The sequence below is a fragment of the Sardina pilchardus genome, chromosome 17 (genome assembly GCF_963854185.1).
Source record: "Sardina pilchardus chromosome 17, fSarPil1.1, whole genome shotgun sequence".
NCBI lineage: Eukaryota > Metazoa > Chordata > Actinopteri > Clupeiformes > Clupeidae > Sardina > Sardina pilchardus.
In genome coordinates this window covers 10,450,362-10,472,236 of record NC_085010.1, presented here as the reverse complement: position 1 = coordinate 10,472,236, position 21,875 = coordinate 10,450,362, and positions in this window count along the sequence as shown.

The window sequence follows — 21,875 nt, the reverse complement described above, 5'->3', positions numbered from 1 at the left end:
TAAAAAGTATAAAAGTTACAAAGTTGAAAAATACAAAGCACACATGGCATAAGCAAGACCTACGCAACAACGTTTGAATGAAGTTTCTACGTTAAACGGTTGAAGCTGAATTGCGTGCGTTAGAAGTAGTGGAATAATAAGAATACTTTGGAAGAACAGTATAGTGCATTTTCATGCACTATAATAAGAAGATGCCCAGGAAGAACAGAACAGTGCATTTGCATGCACTGTAATTAGGTCCGGTCAGAGCCATAAAAAGAGTTGCGACACTCTTTGAAGTCGCCGCCGCGCGGTCACGTGATTCACGTACGCTACAACAGTTCTAAACAGCCCTGGTGCTGATGCTTAGAACTACATAAAAAGGATGACTGATACATTTTGAGTTTTCAATACATTCGTTTATTACATATTCAGTGTGTGGAACAAGTGTGTTTTAACAACAACAACAGGAATAAACACAAAAAAGACGGAAGGGAGATATGGTGAGACTGCAATATAAAAAGGAGGGTTAACACCTATTAAAAACATTTCAGATTCCCAAATCTGAACTACCAAAGACACAATGTGCAAAGGATGCTGGACATACACTATGCACACCTACAAGATTAACTGAGGAAGATGTAGCACATTTGGCTGGAGGTGTGACTGGAGATGTTGGAGATGCTGACCCCGCATTCACACTGTCTCCGTCCGTCAACGGATCTCTTTCACTTTGCATGGGGCGGACTCAAAATGCATTGTGGGTCCGTCCGTCGCTTCAGCTCCGTTGCCTCCGTCAAGAAAGTTGAGAAATGTTCAACTTTTCAGGCAGCGACGGATCCGTCAGCCAATCAGATCACGTGTATGCAAATACACATACGGCAGATCCAACCTCCGTGATCCGTTGACGGACGGAGACAGTGTGTACGCGGGGTAACCCCGCATTCACACTGTCACCGTCCGTCAACGGATCTCATTCACTTTGCATGGGGCGGACTCGAAATGCATTGTGGGTCCGTCCGTCGCTTCAGCTCCGTTGCCTCCGTCAAGAAAGTTGAGAAATGTTCAACTTTTCAGGCAGCGACGGATCCGTCAGCCAATCAGATCGCGTGTATGCAAATACACATACGGCAGATCCAACCTCCGTGATCCGTTGACGGACGTAGACAGTGTGAATGCGGGGTCAGTGTAGCAGTATGGTATGTGGGCACCATCAGGTAGGCTACCCCTGCTGATTGTCAAACAATTAGTTGTCAGCCAATCAGGGTACAGGGTGTTTTTTATAAAAGTCAGGTGGCAGTGTGATTAACGTGTGCCTGACACGGAGTGCAAGCCCTGCTTCCTGGTTCTTCAGATCCTCTACTGTGGGTCTGCTGTCTGAAAGATGCTAGCTCGCGCAACGCAGTTGGTATGTTAACCATTTGCCTTCCGATAGAGATTTCGTTGATGTAGCCTAGACTCGTGCGGGATGGTAAATGCGTGTTTTGTTGTAGGCGATCACTAGCTGGAGTGGGTGGAATGCTGTTGGGAGCTACCTGAATGGGTTGCTACCTCCCCTTTGGTAGGTATAGCCTCTTTTGGAGGTTGTTTTTACTTTTTGTGACTATTTTGATTTTAATGACAATGCCGTTATTTGGTGCATCGCAGGAGCTGCAAGTTGAGGTTCACGGAGCTACAATAACACCCCCCGCTCACGGGAAGGGAACACTGCTGCTTTGCCGACCCCTGCTTTGCCTGCTGTTGTGTGTCACAGCTGTCGCTTGGCCTAGCTTGATGCGCTATCTGAGCCAATTGACTGGTTTAGTGTCAATGTGCGCCACTTGTTGGACTGTTGAGTGTATGTGCGGTTATGTGTACGTCTGTCTTCCACACTGGTAATCGTCTAGCGAGATGGCTGCGACCTCTCCAAATTATGTGTACGTCTGTCTTCCACACTGGTAATCGTCTAGCGAGATGGCTGTGACCTCTCCCAGGGATTAAAGTTTTCCGGCACCGTGCCGGAATTCCGGCGTGCAGCCATTGACTGCGTTCATTTTTAAAAAAATATTATTTATTTGCTAACGCTATTGAAAAACACGCAGCATTCGTTAAGCTGAATTTCCTTTCCCTGCTCTCCCTCTCTGTCACTCAGCGTCACGCGCCCTTTAATACACACACACACACACACAGACACAGACACAGTCTCCCCTTCGTGCACACCGAGTCTCCTTAACGAGATCATCCCTGGAAGCGTGGTCGCACTGATGCACCTGACGCTGCGGGTGGAAGCATAAGTTCTTCCGCAAATTTTGTAGACTATGCGTGCAACTTTATAGTATAACAGTATAGAAGTAAACGAATTCTCCTTGGCCCACTCTCGTGCGCACTGACACCCGCCCCTCGACATGCACATTTAATCCAAACAAAACATTCACAATCGTGAACGCAATGACGCACAGAAGACGACTAGCTGAATTATTGTTAAATACGGTTAGCATCATTAGTAGGCTATGCTGCACACATCTGATTAAAACTCTGCATTCAAGTTGACTGACCATCTCAATACCAATGTTTTTCAACTCCAAGATTTAAAGGGCCTGTCCCAAGGAGGAAAAGTATGAGCTTACCTTGAAACTTAAACACACGTGGGGACACTGAACAGTCCAACCAGCTAGAGTATGATAAACTAGCCAACTATGCTACTTTGTTTACAATATTTTGAGGCTTCAATCAAACAGCTGAATTTAAGAGGTGAAGTTGTAATGTGAATAGCAGGCTATAAGCTGCATAAAGTTTGCTGTTATGAATCTCAGAAATGTCAGTATATAGAATGTATAAATAATTGTGTGTGTGTGTGTGTGTGTGTGTGTGTGTGTGTGTGTGTGCTTTACATCTTGTTAAAAAATCATTAAATAAATAAATTCACATTAGCCTATATATGAAAGCAAAGCGATAAAAAGTCAGACATGAGGCGACCACCACACATTGCCTTCTAATCTGTGGGAAACACTGTTATTACTCTTTAGAAAGAGAATAATTGTCTTTTTTTTAATACCTTAACTTAAATGGTTTGCAACTAAATCTTATTCTTCAAATGCCTGCCTTCCAATTTCACATATCCTTGACACCTTATGATTGTAGGTCAATTTGTAACCTGTCAAAGACAAAGATTAGCAGCAAAACTTGATATAAAAAGAAATCCTAAATGCTACATAACAAGTAGCATATTGTAGTGTGTTGGACTACTATTGCCTATTGGCCTTTCTTGGTGTCCAACATCACAAACAAGGCCTGTGTCGTGTGCAAACACTCCAAAAAATAAACCGGTTTCCAATCGATCGACCAACATAGTGTCGTATAGAGTCGCATGCACGAGTCTAAAAAAGTTCAGGCTCAGGATTTTTTTTTGCTTTAATCCCTGCTCTCCGAATTATGTGTTTATGTGCCTTTGGGTGATTTCTGCAATAGATGTAACTTGCCCTAGCTATAGCCTCCTCCACTGGTAAGTGTGTGTGTGTGTGTGTGTGTGTGTGTGTGTGTGTGTGTGTGTGTGTGTGTGTGTGTGTGAATAAAAGACATATTATGGACCCACGTCTCTATTTAGTAAACGAATTTGTGTGCCATTATTAAACCTGGTTAACATTGAAGCAATATTCCTCTGGGTGAAATTCTCAGAGTGGCGTAGTCAGGCTATCCAAAATACTGCTCTTGCCACATATGGAAGTTGCAAGAATCCACATTGTTCTATTAAATGGCGTTAAATAATTAAATAGCCTTCCAACAGTTTGAAGCGGAGCTTGCCACTGATTAGTTTCGGTTTCTGTCGCGCAAATGCGCACACGTATGCATGCGTTCAATGAACACTCACCTAGTTGTATTGTTCTATGTTTAATCACACCAAATTAGCAAGTATTTCCTCCTGATGGCAGAAATGTTTGTTTTCGTTGCTAGAGCAACCTGTCAGATCTGTTACTAATGTGACCCAGTCTGAACAGAGCCATATCCGATTTGGACACTTGCTAAAGGCAGTGTGAACAGTCAGCCCTAAAAATCGGATATGAGAAGGAATCAGATTTGAATCAGATTCGTCTGCAGTCTGAACGCGGCCAATATGTCAACCTGACTACCCTCATCTGTGCTAGCTTTATAGCATAGGGAATAACTAGGGACCCATAGACTTTGGAGACAAAAGGAGCAGGACCGTTCAGAGATGAAAACTGCTCATGTCAACAACATCCAACTAAAGCAGAAATTAGCGACCCCATCACAGAAGACCCAGTAAATGGGCAACAGGTCATCAACACAGAACAGACCAGAAAGAAAAATGTTAAACTCCCTTGAGGTGAAGACACTTGTGAGTAGCCTAAGGCAGTTGAAAGTGTGAAATGTGTTACTAACTCAGCAAGCCAAGGGGCCATGGCCTCTCTAATGCAAGTGAGGAACAGTGACAGACAGGCATGCAAGGCCAAGTTACAAGTCCCAAATAGTAACCCAGACAACTCGCTAACTGGATCAGTCACAGAACCAGGCGATATTCTAGATCTACAGTAACTGACCCCCAAATTCCTATTATCGACTGGAGCACAGGCTCAGAATTTGATCGAATTCCCCCAGTCCCCAGGTGTGAAGTCACCTTCTTTAGTGATTTCCTAGACAATCACGTAATTAGTGGAGATTGTATCATCAGCTCAGAAGATATCACACAACGAGCACAAGACAGCCTGTTAGATAGTCTGATAGGCTTAGTTCACACTGGCAGTCGAAATCCGATTTTTTGCTTATCTGGATTGTATCTAGCTTGAATTTTGGGTAGTCTGAATGGCACAAAACCGCATGAAATGCGATTTTTCCAATGCTGATTCGCACCACATACGGAGGTGGTTTCAATATCACTTACTATCGGATATGACTCAATCTGAACAGTCGAACCACTTGAATAGGATTTCAAAGTGCCCCTTTCGTCATTTGCACTGCGACAAACAATTGCAACGTAATTCTGAGTGACGGAAGTGATTGATTGATTGATTCAGCGCGTGCGCCAGGGCTACCAGCAAAACAAAAAACAATGTCAGACTCAAGTCATCATTTTATGGTGGAACATAGAAAACTGTAACGTTAAGGGTGACGAGGTATTTGCGCCGCGGCTACGCATAATAAGTTGGAAAATATCAAAAATAAATCCACTTTCATCCATGACGACTTGGTTGTGTACAACTCTACCTAATGAATCCAGGTGTGTGTAATTTATATCGGATCTGAGCATTGCACGCCAAGATCGGATGTGATCGGATGTGATCACTTGCAATATGCAATGAGAACAGTCAGTCAGATAGATCAGGTTCTGATCAGATATGCAATACATCCGATTTCGACTGCCAGTGTGAACTAAGCCTTAGACGGTACTCCCCAGACAATAGAGGAAGTAACTTCAAACCATGAAGCAATGGTGATAGAGCCAATAACAGTGAGAGTGAGAGAGGAGACGTTGGAGGTGACAGACAAGCCAGGGCCTCGTCCAACAATGACCAGAGAAACCTTTCTAGTCCCCCGCCCATTAGACAGGCCTGCAAAAAAGGGGCCTAATGTCACGGTAGTGGTCCCCCGGAGAAGGCGCTACTTATGGACAGATGGTATGAATAGATTACATAAATTCCCTGTCAGAGCCCTAAGAAACCCAGACAATTGGGCACTGATAACTCACATGATACCCGGACTCACTTCAATTTATTGGCTAGATGCCCGTTTGAACAGGGAAAATAAACTACATATGAGGCGAAACTCAGTCCTCATATTTAGTAGAGAAAGAGAACATGATACTACCCGCCCCGGAGACTCTCGCATACTCCCTGTCTCGGTGAGGGTCTACAGATTCACAAATGGGGCACGCTGGTGCACGATCAGCAAACCCCCAGAACCCCAAGTAGATCCGTGGTCGCACGAATTCATAGGGACCTACCAGGAGAGCTGCATTTTTAACAACCCTTTCTGTCTCTATGGCAAACTTCCTAGTGGGGGCCAGGACTCACAAACCCATCACGAGAGCAGACATCGAGGAGGCCGGCTGGTACAGATTCAAGACACCCCACCCAGATGACTTGGACCCCCACGCCGTCTTCATTCTGGACCCGAAGCAGATGAACAAACAACCTGGACGCGGTCAGCACTGATCGACGGTGACTAGTTTCCCACGGTTCAAGAAGAGGGTGTAGAAAGTGGCAGAAAATGTGAACCGTGGAAAAGTAAAAAAATTGCATAAGATAGTTAGCTAGAAAATAGTCTAAATATAATTGCTTAATTCCAGCTTGCGCTAAACCAAATAAAAATGTGCAAATGCGGCAATGATAGATAACTGGTGTGAAAAGAATATTTACTTAGACTAGAAGTGTGTTTTTACTAAAAAGTGTGGTTCTCTTTCGGTCGATTCGTCGACATCTCACTATGGGACACGCCCCTTGCGTGGTAATTCGCTGAAGCCCAATTCAATCACGCCTTTAGGCCTAATTGGTCAGTGCAGTCAGGAGCCCCGCCCCTCCTGCTAAATACTTCTGCACAGACCCAATTCCTCATTCTACACCTTTTCACTCACGGTGTTCACTTCTGAGCCCATAAGTGTATTAGCGTGGCTAGTTCTAGGCTACACAACGTCGATTTAACAGTCTACAGAGCGAGCTATCACTCGTTCGCCGGGCGTCGACCGGTGTCTGACCTACAGCGTTTTCTTGCGTTTTCCTACGCTTTCTTTGACGCTTACCAGCGCTTGAGCTATTAGCTTTCCAGCTTCTTAGCTTTTTTCTTCTGGACAGCCTACCGGTTGACCACATAGCTTTTCAGCTTTCTCTTCGACGTCTAACCTAGCTTACCAGCATGTTAGCTCGACAGAGGCATCATAAACAGCTTAAGGACCCAGCGCGCCCTTGTCCCAGCGGCTGCGGGTTCAATATAGCGGCGAAGGATACACATTCATTGTGTCCAGTATGCCTTGGCTATCCCCATGCTAAGGAGGCACTTACCTCACCAGGTTCGTGTGAGCATTGCCAGAAGCTTTCCCCAGGCTGTCTCCGGCGACGAGCGACCTTCTTGGATCATTGCCTCGGCAAAGACCCGATGTTGCAGCCTCTTTCTGACCTGGAAGAGGACGACGAGCGACTTAGCAAGGATTGGGCTGACCAGCTAGCTCCTTCGTCTGAGCTTGTCGCTGACATCGGTGGTTGTTCTCTTCAGCCTGTGGAGCCGCTGTCTACTCAGTAAGATGATTCTGTGTCACTCGCAGCTTCGGGAGATATGTCTGATGACGACGAGGAGCCTCCCGTTCCCGCGGCCCAAGTTCAACCCGAACTAGCCGGCGAGGAAGACGTTTCTTCGCCGGTGCCTAGCATTAGCCTTCATGAAGCGTGTAAACGCGCTGCTGACAGGCTTGGTGTAGCTTGCCGGCGGTTCCCCCCGCAGCTAAGCGTTCCAGACTTGACGGGAAGTTTTTGCCTCCGACTACACAGTCAATCCGGCAGACTTTACCGGCGTTCCCCGACTGCATGGAGGATCTGACTAAGTTCTGGGATAAACCGTATTCAGCACGCGCCCCTGTTTATGGCTTTACTTCGGTGGATCTGAACGGCATGTCCGACAATGGATGGTCGCATATGCCGCCCATGGAGACTTCGCTGGCTAACCACCTGGATCCCAGGAGTGGAGTTGGTATCTCCGCTACCGCACCGAAGCTCCTGCACAAGGCTGACCGCTTTACTGCGTCGATCTTCGAGAAGATTTACAAATCTTCTGTGCAAACAGGGCGCGCAACGAACGCCTCGACTCTTCTTCTAGCTTATCTACCTGAGTTGGAAGAGGATATGTCCGCGGCTTTAGAGAAAGGCGGCGCGGTGTTGGATATTTGGACCGAGATTCGTACAGTTACGGATCTTATCCTCCGTGTGTCGCGTTGCACAGCGCAGTCCACGGGCAGGAGCCTCGGCCTCGCGGTGGCCGGGCAGAGGAGCCTGTGGCTGAACATGTCGACGATGTCGGACAAAGACAAAGCACATTTCTTAGACCAGCTTCTTTGCCCTGCTGGGCTTTTCGGCTCTGCGGTTGCCACCATGCAGGAGAGGTTTGAGGCTAAGAAAAAAGAGCAGGAGGCTTTCAAGTCTTTTCTCCCGAGGAGGACTTCGTCGGTCCCAGCGCAGCAGCAGCAAGGTGAACCTGCCTTCACTCAGGCTGCCACGGCCAGGCCTAGAGGGCCGATGTGGTCGACTCCCGCTGCCAGGGGACAACCTGCCCCCTCTGCTCAGGCTCCTAGCCAGAGGCCTGTGAATCAGAGAGCTAGTCCGTGGGCTAGAAAGCAGTTCAACCCCGGTCCTGCGCCGGCTACCACCGTTCCTACGGCTACCGTCACGCAGGGCAGGAGGAAGAAGAGACAAGCCTAGTGCCGAGGGCGGCGCATCTGGAGGGTTGTCGGCACCTTGGCCTCCCCGCTTATCCACTCCAGTCACACCAAAGCACGTTCCGCTTGCCTCCGCAACTCCCCCGGAGAGCACGGTTGAGATGCACACTGTTAAACAAAATAAAGTGTTTACCTACACACATTACCCCTGTGTCAAACAGAATAAAGTGTTTGCTCGCACACATGTCCCCTGTGTCAAACAAAATAAAGTTCAATGGAGTGCGCACACACACACTTCCTGTGGCCTTCATCCCCAGTCATGCTTTCCCTGGGCTCTTAATACAACATCCCCTATTAGAACCCCAGTCCATGAGCCTGCACTCTCATCCCCCCATATCTCTGTCATTGGGTATGCCACACCTGGTAATGCAGCCCCCCCTGGGTACACTGGCAGATCTTTTTGTTCAGTGGCAAGCATGCACAACATGTCAGTGGGTCCTGAGAACTGTCAGAGAGGGTTATCGACTGCAGTTTGCTCTCAGTCCTCCACGGTTAGCAGGCATTCTACAGTCAGCGGCCCAGGGGGGCCGAGCCTGTGTTCTGAGGGACGAGATAGCATCCTTACGCCCCATCTTGGACTTGAGAGCACTGAATTCTTATCTCAGGCTTTTTACGTTCAGAATGGTGACACAAAAAACTCTGTTACTTTCTGTTCATCAGAACGACTGGTTTACCTCAGTAGGTTTGAAGGACGCGGTTGGACGCTGCGCAACGTTGTCCCCCCAACGCATGCTCTCATTCCGGCAGTGCCTGGCCCTCTTTCGACTGAATTAGAGGGTGTCATATCGCCTATGCATACGCATGCTAGGTCTGATGGCATCTGTCATAGACGTAGTACCGTTGGGTCTACTTTTCATGAGGGATTTTCAGCAGTGGGTGAACGCCCTCCACCTAAACCCGTCGCGGCACTTGAACCGCCGGGTGGTGGTGACAGTGGAATGTGTGCATATCAATGGTCTGGAACTCCTAGAGGTGTTCCTCGAGCTCAAACATTTTCTCCCTCTTCTCCGGGGCCTTCATGTGCTAGTGAGAACGGACAATACCACAGTGGTGGCGTATGTGAATCGTCAGGGTGGCATGCGCTCAATCCAGCGGCACAGCCTGGCTCGCAAACTGCTACTGTGGAGCAGCGTTCATCTTCTCTCCATCCGGGCGACGCATGTGCCAGGGCTCCTGAACTCAGGGGCGGACATGCTGTCCAGGGGCCATCCGCTCCCAGGGGAATGGAGACTTCACCCGGAGGTGGTGGAGATGATCTGGGTGCGTTACGGCAGGGCTGCAGTCGATCTCTTCGCATTGCCAGAAAACGCGCACTGTCCGTTATTCTTTGCTCTGACAGCGGGCGCGGCGCCACTCGGCACGGATGCTCTGGCACACCCGTGGCCAAACGTTCTGCTGTACGCGTTTCCTTCGGTGAGTCTCATTCTGCCATCACTGCACAGGATGAGGACAGAGGGTCTGGCAATGATTCTTGTAGCCCCCCTTTGGCCGGGACGTCCTTGGTTAGCAGAAATAGCTCAGCTTCTCTTTGCCACACCATGGCGCCTCCCCTTACGCAGGGACCTGCTCTCCCAGGCGAGGGGGGGAATTTTCCATCCCCACCCAGACAGGTGGGCTCTTTGGGCCTGGCCCGTGAGAGGCTCAATTTAAGCTCAGCTGGTTTGCCTTTGAATGTGATTGCTACTATTCAGAGTGCTAGGGCGCCCTCCACAAGGTCTTTATATGACATGAAATGGAGGGTTTTTGAGCGTTGGTGTGAGGAGCGTCAAGAGTTGTCTTTCCAATGTGCTGTCCCAGTTGTGCTCTCCTTTTTGCAGGAGCTCTTGGACCAGGGCAAAGCCTTTTCCACAGTTAAAGTCTATCTGTCAGCTATATCTGCGTGCCACATAGGCATTGGCACGACAGCAATGGGCTCTCACCCGTTGGTGTGTCGCTTTATGAAAGGGGCTAGGCGTCTTCGGCCAGTGTCTAGGGCCGTTATGCCACCGTGGGACCTTTCTTTAGTGCTGGACGCATTGTGTGCAGCCCCTTTTGAGCCCCTGCAGGAGGCTGACTTGAGGCTGCTGTCTTACAAGATGGCGCTTCTGCTTGCATTGGCTACCACCAAGCGAGTAGGGGAGCTGCACGCATTATCTGTGCATCCTGCGTGCACTCAGTTTGCAGTAGGGGATTCTATGGTAACTCTGCGTCCTAACCCGGCGTTTGTTCCTAAGGTCTCAAATGACTTTAGCTGTGCGCCGGTTCGGCTTCATGCTTTTCACCCGCCTCCCTTTTCCTCCTCTGAGCATCGTCGGCTTCATTCCTTGTGCCCCGTCCGGGCTTTACGAGTGTACATGGACAGGACTAGGGTGTTCAGAAGGAGTGATCAGTTGTTTGTGTGCTTCGCCAACCCGTTGCGGGGTCAGGCTTTGTCCAAACAAAGGCTTTCTCACTGGCTTGTAGAGGCAATTTCTTTGGCCTATGTGAGTAAGGGGCTACAACCCCCGGTTAATGTCAGGGCGCATTCCACCCGAGGTCTGGCTGCGTCTTGGGCCCTTTTTAAGGGCGTGTCTGTGTCTGATGTGTGTCGCGCTGCGAGCTGGGCGAGCTCAGACACTTTTGTCAGGTTTTACCGTTTGGATGTGACGCCCCCCCCCCCCCGTTAGAACATGGAGTTCTAGGGACGGGTACCTGATACTGTTCTTGTTGCTTTGGGCCCGTTTTGGGTAGCTAGCCTGGCAATCGGGGCGGTGGCAATCAGTGGTCAGTGTTCCAGTAGAAAGCAAAAAGCTATTTGAGAGTTCTTTGACTTTATGAATAAAGCATTTTCATCCTCCTTCCCAACAATGTGTGCTGAGATCATTCATTTCCAGTGAGAGATCCAGTGTAAAATATTTGCTATCGTTGATAAACGTTATAATAAATATTTGTAAATGATTAATAATTACTGTTCCAACTTTATTATAAGGGTCCCCATACTGATAGTTATATATTACTAATGTATTCATTAAGCTTAACCAACTTTATTATAAGGGTCCCCATACTAATAGTTATATATTACTAATACATTAATTACGCTTAGCCAACTTTATTATAAGGGTCCTCCATACTGATAGTAATGTTACTAAAGTATTAAATAAGCTTAACCAACTTTATTTTAAGGGTCCCCCATACTAATGGTTATATATTACTAATATATTAACTACACTTAACCAACTTTATTATAAGGGTCCTCCATACTGATAGTTATATATTACTAATATATTAATTAAGCTTAACCAATTACTTCAAGGGTCCTATAAGGAGTGGTTCATATTGGGATAGGTAGAAACACAGTTTAATAACAATTAGTTAAATAATAATATGTCATTAACTTTCATATTAACCAATAGTTTGTAAATAAACATTTAATGATGGAAGAAATAACTGTTAATTTGTGCCAAAAATACATTTAGTTAACTACTAACAAATATTAATACAATATTAGTTAATAGATTGTTTTCTATTTGTTAAAACATTAACATACAGATTATATGCAAACAACTAATATTTGATTAATGATGAAAAAAACATTAACTTGTGGCAAATAGATATTTTAGTAACAGTTAACAAATATTAACAAAGGGTTAGTTAATGGCTAGTTTGCTATTTATTAAGGACCCTTATTATGGAGTGTTACCCATTAATTTGACAACAGCTAGGGCATTCATGAATTATTCTGTGTATACACATACTCAGAACCTTTCAAAGTTTTCTGTAGTAGCAATGGCCTAGTGATGGAGACGGTTATTGAAGCAAATAATAGGAATCGGTCTTTATACCACACTGTGTGTAAGCAAACAATAAAACGGTCATTACAGATAAGAATATCTCAATAAAGAAGCAATAAAATAGGTTTAAATATTAACATTGTTCCAACAGTTTAGCTTAACTGAAACTGTATAGTATGCAACAAGTTGGACAGTGGCCAGCTTTCCTCAACAGAAATTATATGAAAAGTATATTGTGGTATTTTGCCCTATGACTCAAAAGAAGTGAAAGAGCGATGACAACACTATTAGTCATGGGACATTTCTCAACACAAAGTATTAAGAACGGTCTGTCGTCCTTGAAAGTTTGAACTTGAGAAGTTAAGATTAGGAGTCTACCCACTGAGCAAAAAGTGGTCCAAAATATGTAAAAAAAATATGTGGTCACCATACTCTAGAAGATGTCTTTAGAATAGTCAGAATGAACGTTTTTAATACGTCTTTTCTGGATGTTGTATAGATGCCTTATTTAAGTTGTAATATAGACGTTGTTAAAATACATTTGAAAGACTGAATTATTGAACCTCCATAAGACGTCCTCAGAGTAGCCAGAATGAAAACATTCAATACGTCTTTTCTGGACGTAGTATAGATGTCTCATTTTGGATGTTGCCTTAATGTACAAGATAACATAATCATATTTATACGGGAACATGCATTTTGGCAACCAATCAACTGTTTTCCACATCAGCTGGCCAACAACTCTCTAGATCGATCAGAGGAGCTGAGACATAGGCTAATCCACCAGCCATTGGGTTAATTGAAATTAGTGCCATTTAATTAGTAATTAGTAAATACAATATAAGTCCACAAATATTTATACCACTCACTCACTCACTCACTCACTCTCTATATCTCAGTTATGGTTGACAGTGTTGCAGTCAAGTCACTATGCCTCGAGTCCAAGCCCAGGTTCGAGTCTCCAGGGTCCGAGTCAAGTCCAAGTCATTACATAAAATAAAGTCGAGTCCACTACTCATTCGAGTCAAGTCCGAGTCGAGTCACTATTGATTCAAGTCTAATATTTAAACTAAACTAAAAAAAAACAAAAACATAGCTGTGGTGCCGCAGCTCATAGGCGCGTCCTAATGGCGGCCGCTATACGAACTTTCATACAGGGGCGCCTGTAGGAATAAATGGTAAGCACCATCTATCTAATCCAGCTTTGCTGCCTCCATCCTTACTGTTTTCGTTGTTTAAAAAAACGTGTTCAATCCATGATGAGTCTTGAGTTAGTGGTAGTTTTTTGGGTGTAATATAAGTAGCCTGAAGTAGCCTTACTCATATATTTTCGGAAAGCTTGAGGTGTGTAGATGCAATTTAAGTAAGGGATAACGGCCGACGAGGTGACTGGTTCGATGGAAATAATGGCTAGGAGGAGGTCTAGAACTCCGGCGACGTGCAAAGCCCTTTTCCACCGACAGAGCACCGGCTCCGTTCCCGTCCGCGAACCAACATTTGAACCGTTCTTCATATTTCCACCAAACAAAAGCCGCTTCGGAACGTGGCACCTTGGTTCGGAAGTCGTACCAAAAAGTTTTTTCTTTGGGCGTGTCATGTGCTATTCTGTGGGGAAAAGGCTAAAAGCACGAGTTTTCCGTCCATATCAACTGTTGTCATGAGTAAACAAAACGATTCAACTAGCATTACACTGCAGACGTTGACTAGCATTTTAAATAGCTAGTTTCTGCCGTTTTTATGGGACAACTGGTCATATCATTCTCCCGTTTATGCATCTCATTAACTTTTGCTTTTGCATGCACCACCCATTGTTCATGACGCATCCGGTTCGGTTCAGAACTCGTGTAAATGCGGGCTGGTTCACTAGATAGCACCATGGTGCAAAGACTTTCGATCGGCACCAGTTCAACACCAGGTTAGTTTTCGGTGCAAAAAGGCCTGTAGAGTCATGTGGTGCGTGCCCGAGGGCTCCTGAAATTGCAAGCGTGTTTCTACCGCTACAGACCACTAGGGTGGCCGAAAAAAACATTGTTCGACCGGTAATGACTCATTTAATCATATATAACAGTATGAAACGAGTTGATTAATTGAAACATGTTGCATAGTTTACCTTTAAAGTTATCAGAGAATGTCTAGGTTGTATTTTATATCTAAACCATAAAGTGTATAAAGTCATACAATTGTGATAAGCAGTATCCTTAATTCCTCTGCAAAGTTTTTATATTGGAGACCAGGGGCCTCATGTACAAAGCTTGTGTACGCACAAAAATGCTGCGTACGCTAACTCTCACGCTCACGTCCGGATGTACTAAGACTGACTTGAACGTGAGAATGTGCGGTCCTCCACGCAAGCTTCATGCCTGGCGTACGCACATTTCCAGTGTGTATCGTCAGTTGGCGACACATAGAGGAAATGCAGCGCAACAACATTAGTTTATCGCGAATCAAGGCCTTTATTTGCACAGCATACTGTGAAATGTGGGCTATTAAAAATAGCTCTTTGAAATAGGCATAGGTTTCTAGATAATTGGCCATGCAACATGCGTTAATAGTACCAAACTATGCAACAGCCTATATCTGCCATTAAAACTGTAGTCTTATCAGAGGATATCAAGAATTAGGTAGCCTAAAGTGAAACGTGGAGATAGTGCCTATATTTAGTTCCATACATGATTATTCACTTGCTTATCAAATATTTCAGATTTCGAAGAGCTTTCCTTCCTCGAAATCTGCGATGAATGTGGTCGGCTTCACGTATATGTCCATGTCTAAAACATTTTCCGGGTGTTTTCACATATTTCCAACAGTTTTCAGTAAAACAAAATACAAATGGGACAAGATGATCCGCGTGAATAGCTTAGTGCGAATTGAAGCAATTTCCCTGACTGACTGCACTGCTTTGACTTTCCTCGAGTAAGCATTCACATTATTGTTGTAACACTTGTGCAAAATATAGGAAGAAATCGTCGTGGCAAAGCCTGGATAAACTTATACTATGGGTGTGCGATGCGTGTTTTTACTCGGACACGAGTGATTTAATGACCTTTTAATTAATGCAGTTATTTTGTAATGCTTGAAATGCCCACCAAACCGCGTTATGTGAACCTTCCCAGCTAAAAATTTCTGGTTAGGAGAACGTTTTTAGAACGTTTTTTTCTTGGTTAGGGGAACGTTGCCTGAAAGTTGCGAAAGTTGCCCCATGGTTCCCCAGGAAAGTTTTCTTGACGAAAATACAACGTTTTTTTCTGGTTATTTATTTTGGTTAGCAGAACGTTCTCCTACCCTTTAGGGAACTTTACAATATTTGGTTGCATTAACGTTCCCCTGACCTCCCAGCAACAAAGTGTAAAGGGGTAAAAAAAATATGTAGATTTATCGTGACATCCAGACATGGCTCCGCTGTACACTCGCCGTCTGCGACGACAGGCTATCTATGACCTGGGAGAGCGAAAGTCTCTGATGATTAAGGCAATGACAATATACTACACGTATGCTATTTCACTTAGCTGCTTGCTGAACTGCGACGAATACGGCCCGTTAATATACGTATGTGTCAGCTAAGTATTTAAATGCGGTTAGGTCTAATACTTTCTTGTTTACGGTGTCTTTTTTCCTATAATAAACGATTAGTCAGATCAAAACATAAGCAGAGCAGGCGCTAGCCTAACACACTGTTTCAAAATTCAAAACTGGCTGTTTTTATTGCATCGTATGCCATTAAAAGTCCTCGGTTCAGAATTATGATGGATTTTGGTTTATTTTGTTTTAAATTGGGACTGGGAATTGTGGGATAGGCTGAGTGAACAGCACAGTAAACATAGGCTATAACTTGGACTACGTGTTAATATAAAACAATTCTCCCCCGGGAACATTGTGCTGTTTAAGATGCAGTCTCAACGTTTGAGAAAGAATTCATTGGAGTCCTCATCATCATATTTTCATAACAAATAAAGCTTTAAAAACATGAATGCATTTCAGGTGCCACTCTGATCGATAATGGATTAATCCAACACTATTCGTCAGATTAGTTAGCATGAAATCGTTGTGTGCCTACCTGGGACTATGGCTAGCTAGCTCTTCCACCCGGTTTACCCTGTAGGCTACAGTGTTTTTTAAAAGCCTGTTGGACTTAATGGAACAAGTGCATGGAGAACGATGTGAAGAATATAATCGATACCATACAGCCAGTAGCCTACGTGAGTAACTTTATCTCTGTGTTATCCAAATGTCTTAAAGTTAGCGAGGTTGAGTCTGCTAACACTTTTTTGTTCTTTTACTGTTGCCTTTTTTTGAGTCCAGCACCTGCTTTGAAACACTCAGATGTGCGCACCTGCTCTTACACTAATGAGTCTGCTAACACACCAACACACCAGAAGTGGCTGTTTTTTTCACAGACCCGAGATGGAAGTTTCTCAACCTAGCTTCTTCTCGCGCTGGCCCCTTCTTAGCTGACAGGTTGGCTCTGGTCGGCCGAATATCAATCCAACAGAGGGGGGAAGAATAGAATAGGCCTATATGTCGATTTTGCAAGAAATTATTCCGACTAAGTTGCAGTGTGGCTGCTGGCCGTGTTCAATTGGAAACTCATAGAAACTCTGAGGCGATTTTCATCAACAATAATCAACCCCACGCACATAACCAGAAAATACCGATATGGTTATACAAATAAGATACCAAAAAACAACTAAGTAGCAACGTTGTGTGAAAAGAGAAATGCAACCAGAATATAACGTTTTTTTCTTTAGTTGTAATAACGTTCGGGGAACTTTGATAACCTGGAGGTAACGTTCTCTCCAGGGTATTAGAAGGTTACTGATAAACTAACCACAGGAGAACCAACGGCTAACGTTATTTGCTTGCTGGGATTCAACCAAAATATAAACTTTCTTTTTTTAGTTGTAAAAACGTTAGGGGAACGTTATTTGTTTTGACAACCTGGAGATAACGCTCTCTAAACGTTATTACCCAGTAAGCACAAGAACGTCTGCAAGGCGTCTTGCAGATGTGTTTGAAAGGTCTGGAAGGCGTCTTGCAGATGTATTCTAGAGAGCGTTTGCTCATCTGGCAGACGTATCTGATACGTCTTGCTAAGTTCTTCAAACAGCGTTTAGCAGCCGTATCCCAGATGCTCATCAATACGTCATAATAGGACATCCATCTCCCTAACGTCTTACAAAGATCTTATAAAGGTATTAAATATGATAAAGATCTAGAACTACGACACACATTCTCAGTGAGATGCCGCCGCTGTTTGTAAGATCAAAATAAGACGTTCTAAATGGAACGCGATGTAATTAAGCTGTTCAGATCTTTTCCAGGCGTCTCGGAGACGTATTTGTCTCTATCTGTGCTGACTGGGTAGTAGGTTGCTGAAAAACGAACCATAGGGGAACCAAAAGCTAACGTTACTTAAAGTTAGCAGAACGTTATTTGCTTGCTGGGTTGTCACTTGCAGACTGGCCAAATCTGCCACGGTCTCTGACTCTTGTAGCCACTGCCACGCTCTGCCACTACTGTTTTTTTTGTTTTGTTATTAATTACAGATGATAAAACCGTAGGCTACTGTATCTTTACCATTTTGTCTGATAACAGCACTTCTACCTCGCAATCGCTGGTAATAAACTTTTAAAACTTTTTTGATTTGATGATTTCAATTAGGCTATCACATTTTGTAGCAGGTTCGAGAACGGATGGATCCTCAAATGAGTTTTAACTCTTATTAATATTGTGGGATAAGCCATTTTGCCTTCGCGGAAGTCTGAGTTTTCGAGTGGCCTTCTAGTTAGCATATTAAAATGAGTGTGATTGAGGGAGGAGAGAGGGTGGAGTATAATGCTCGTGCATGTGCGCTTAATTTCACGTTATTTGGGATGTACAAAGGAAAGCTGCGTGGATTGCTGCGTACGCATGGTTTCATACTTTTTGTGCGTACGCTTCTTTCCAGATTTTCGAGTACGCAATGTTTTAGTAGGAATTCCATGCAAGTCTTTGTACATGAGGCCCCAGTTGGGGATGTCTTGACCGCCTAAAGTCATAATAGATCATTTGTGATCGCTAGCCACAGTGACGTCCAGCTGAACATTGTTAATTTTGACAGCTAGAAGTGTCATCAAAGAAGGCGGGAAATTAGAGTGTTTTAAGCGCAACAGACTTTATTTTCGCAGAGAACGCATCATACTATAAATATAGTCACTACAAAACCATATGACACCGCCATATGCCCGTTGGAATGATTAATAAATATGTAATTTGTGAATGTTGTGTTTACCAAAGAGAAATTTATCATCTCCTATATTGCTATCCTAAGCCATCAAATGTGTCAACATAGGCTACATTACAGCAAATAGACTACACACGTGCAGGAAGAGTGTTATGTCCGAGATATTCCATGTATTCAACCCTTCAACTTTCTAATCCACCGCCAATTTACTGCTGCACGGTGCTATGCCGTGCGTACACGACTTGAGACTAGACGTGAGATTCGAGCGTAGCCACCGATCATGTTCAAATTGATAAATGCCATTCTTTGTAAGCGTACGCCTGTCGTTCGCCTGTTTTAGGTCGTACGCACGTTTCATGAATGAGGGCCATTGTGAGTGGTACGGATCTGCAATACGAGTCTGCTTATTGTGTGTACAGGCCCGCTTATTGTGGTACGGATCTGCAATACAGGTCCGCTTATTGGCCCTCATTTATCAAACGAACGTAGAAACCAGCGCAAATATGGGTGGAGAAAGTGTCGTATGAAGGGCCGATCACATTACAGGCGGCACGCGCTATGAAACCCATTAATTTCAAAAACGGGTCTGCCGCTGTGCTCAGCAAAGCGCAGCGCCGGCGGCATTTTGCCGCTTTGCCGCTGTTGCGCGTACCGCGGGCTAAGTTGAAATATGTTGAACTTTGACCGCGGCGCGCTGTAAGTGAATGGTCTTTTGCGCGGAGCCCCCGCAGTAACCATAGAAATAGGAGCGGTAACAGCAACAAAAATCGTAGAACGTTATCTCAACCAAGAGCAACCTAGCGTTGATAGCAGCGCATGCCGTCTATAATGTGATCGGCCCTTGACGGGGCTTACGTGAGATTCATCAAACATGGCTATCACACTAATCTCATCCTACGAACGAGCGGCTGTTGATAAATACGGCGGCTGAAATCAATCGTAATTAGTATATCACGACTTCTATAAAAACGCAGTTTTTGAGGCTGAACTAGAGACACTCACGTCTCTGGTGAATGCACATCGTTTAGTATTGTTTGGCAGCATGAAAGCCGGTATTAGAAGCAATCAAAAGTATGGAAATGAATAACAGTTATAGTCAACAGCATTTCAGAAGTGAACCGGACTACAGCAGAGGTGTGTTTTTTTTTTTTTTTACTTTTTAATTATTTATTTTTGCCTATTTCTATCTGTGATGGCAAGTGTAACATTTGATACAACAGAAAAAAAATATATTATAATTCTATTTGAGATCAGGTTAAGAAGAAATGGTCAGACTTCAAGTTGGCCACTAAAAAAGCGTGTGGCATGCAACACACCGGCCATTTTGTCTGATAACAGCACTTCTACCTCGCAATCGCTGGTAATAAACTTTTAAAACTTTTTTGATTTGATGATTTCAATTAGGCTATCACATTTTGTAGCAGGTTCGAGAACGGATGGATCCTCAAATGAGTTTTAACTCTTATTAATATTGTGGGATAAGCCATTTTGCCTTCGCGGAAGTCTGAGTTTTCGAGTGGCCTTCTAGTTAGCATATTAAAATGAGTGTGATTGAGGGAGGAGAGAGGGTGGAGTATAATGCTCGTGCATGTGCGCTTAATTTCACGTTATTTGGGATGTACAAAGGAAAGCTGCGTGGATTGCTGCGTACGCATGGTTTCATACTTTTTGTGCGTACGCTTCTTTCCAGATTTTCGAGTACGCAATGTTTTAGTAGGAATTCCATGCAAGTCTTTGTACATGAGGCCCCAGTTGGGGATGTCTTGACCGCCTAAAGTCATAATAGATCATTTGTGATCGCTAGCCACAGTGACGTCCAGCTGAACATTGTTAATTTTGACAGCTAGAAGTGTCATCAAAGAAGGCGGGAAATTAGAGTGTTTTAAGCGCAACAGACTTTATTTTCGCAGAGAACGCATCATACTATAAATATAGTCACTACAAAACCATATGACACCGCCATATGCCCGTTGGAATGATTAATAAATATGTAATTTGTGAATGTTGTGTTTACCAAAGAGAAATTTATCATCTCCTATATTGCTATCCTAAGCCATCAAATGTGTCAACATAGGCTACATTACAGCAAATAGACTACACACGTGCAGGAAGAGTGTTATGTCCGAGATATTCCATGTATTCAACCCTTCAACTTTCTAATCCACCGCCAATTTACTGCTGCACGGTGCTATGCCGTGCGTACACGACTTGAGACTAGACGTGAGATTCGAGCGTAGCCACCGATCATGTTCAAATTGATAAATGCCATTCTTTGTAAGCGTACGCCTGTCGTTCGCCTGTTTTAGGTCGTACGCACGTTTCATGAATGAGGGCCATTGTGAGTGGTACGGATCTGCAATACGAGTCTGCTTATTGTGTGTACAGGCCCGCTTATTGTGGTACGGATCTGCAATACAGGTCCGCTTATTGGCCCTCATTTATCAAACGAACGTAGAAACCAGCGCAAATATGGGTGGAGAAAGTGTCGTATGAAGGGCCGATCACATTACAGGCGGCACGCGCTATGAAACCCATTAATTTCAAAAACGGGTCTGCCGCTGTGCTCAGCAAAGCGCAGCGCCGGCGGCATTTTGCCGCTTTGCCGCTGTTGCGCGTACCGCGGGCTAAGTTGAAATATGTTGAACTTTGACCGCGGCGCGCTGTAAGTGAATGGTCTTTTGCGCGGAGCCCCCGCAGTAACCATAGAAATAGGAGCGGTAACAGCAACAAAAATCGTAGAACGTTATCTCAACCAAGAGCAACCTAGCGGTGATAGCAGCGCATGCCGTCTATAATGTGATCGGCCCTTGACGGGGCTTACGTGAGATTCATCAAACATGGCTATCACACTAATCTCATCCTACGAACGAGCGGCTGTTGATAAATACGGCGGCTGAAATCAATCGTAATTAGTATATCACGACTTCTATAAAAACGCAGTTTTTGAGGCTGAACTAGAGACACTCACGTCTCTGGTGAATGCACATCGTTTAGTATTGTTTGGCAGCATGAAAGCCGGTATTAGAAGCAATCAAAAGTATGGAAATGAATAACAGTTATAGTCAACAGCATTTCAGAAGTGAACCGGACTACAGCAGAGGTGTGTTTTTTTTTTTTTTTACTTTTTAATTATTTATTTTTGCCTATTTCTATCTGTGATGGCAAGTGTAACATTTGATACAACAGAAAAAAAATATATTATAATTCTATTTGAGATCAGGTTAAGAAGAAATGGTCAGACTTCAAGTTGGCCACTAAAAAAGCGTGTGGCATGCAACACACTGGCGGAGGCAGGTCGGACCCAGGTATGTCATTGACCACACTGGAGGAGCGAGTGGCCTCACTTATAGGACCCTCCTCCATATCTGGCATTCCGGGCGGAAGAGACACTGATGCGCACGTGTCTGAGCATGAGAATGGTAAAAAAAAAACTGCATCCCCCATAAGTTTAAACAATTAAATGACTAACATTCAACACAAGTAATCACACAAGTTCATTAATTTAATGGAACGT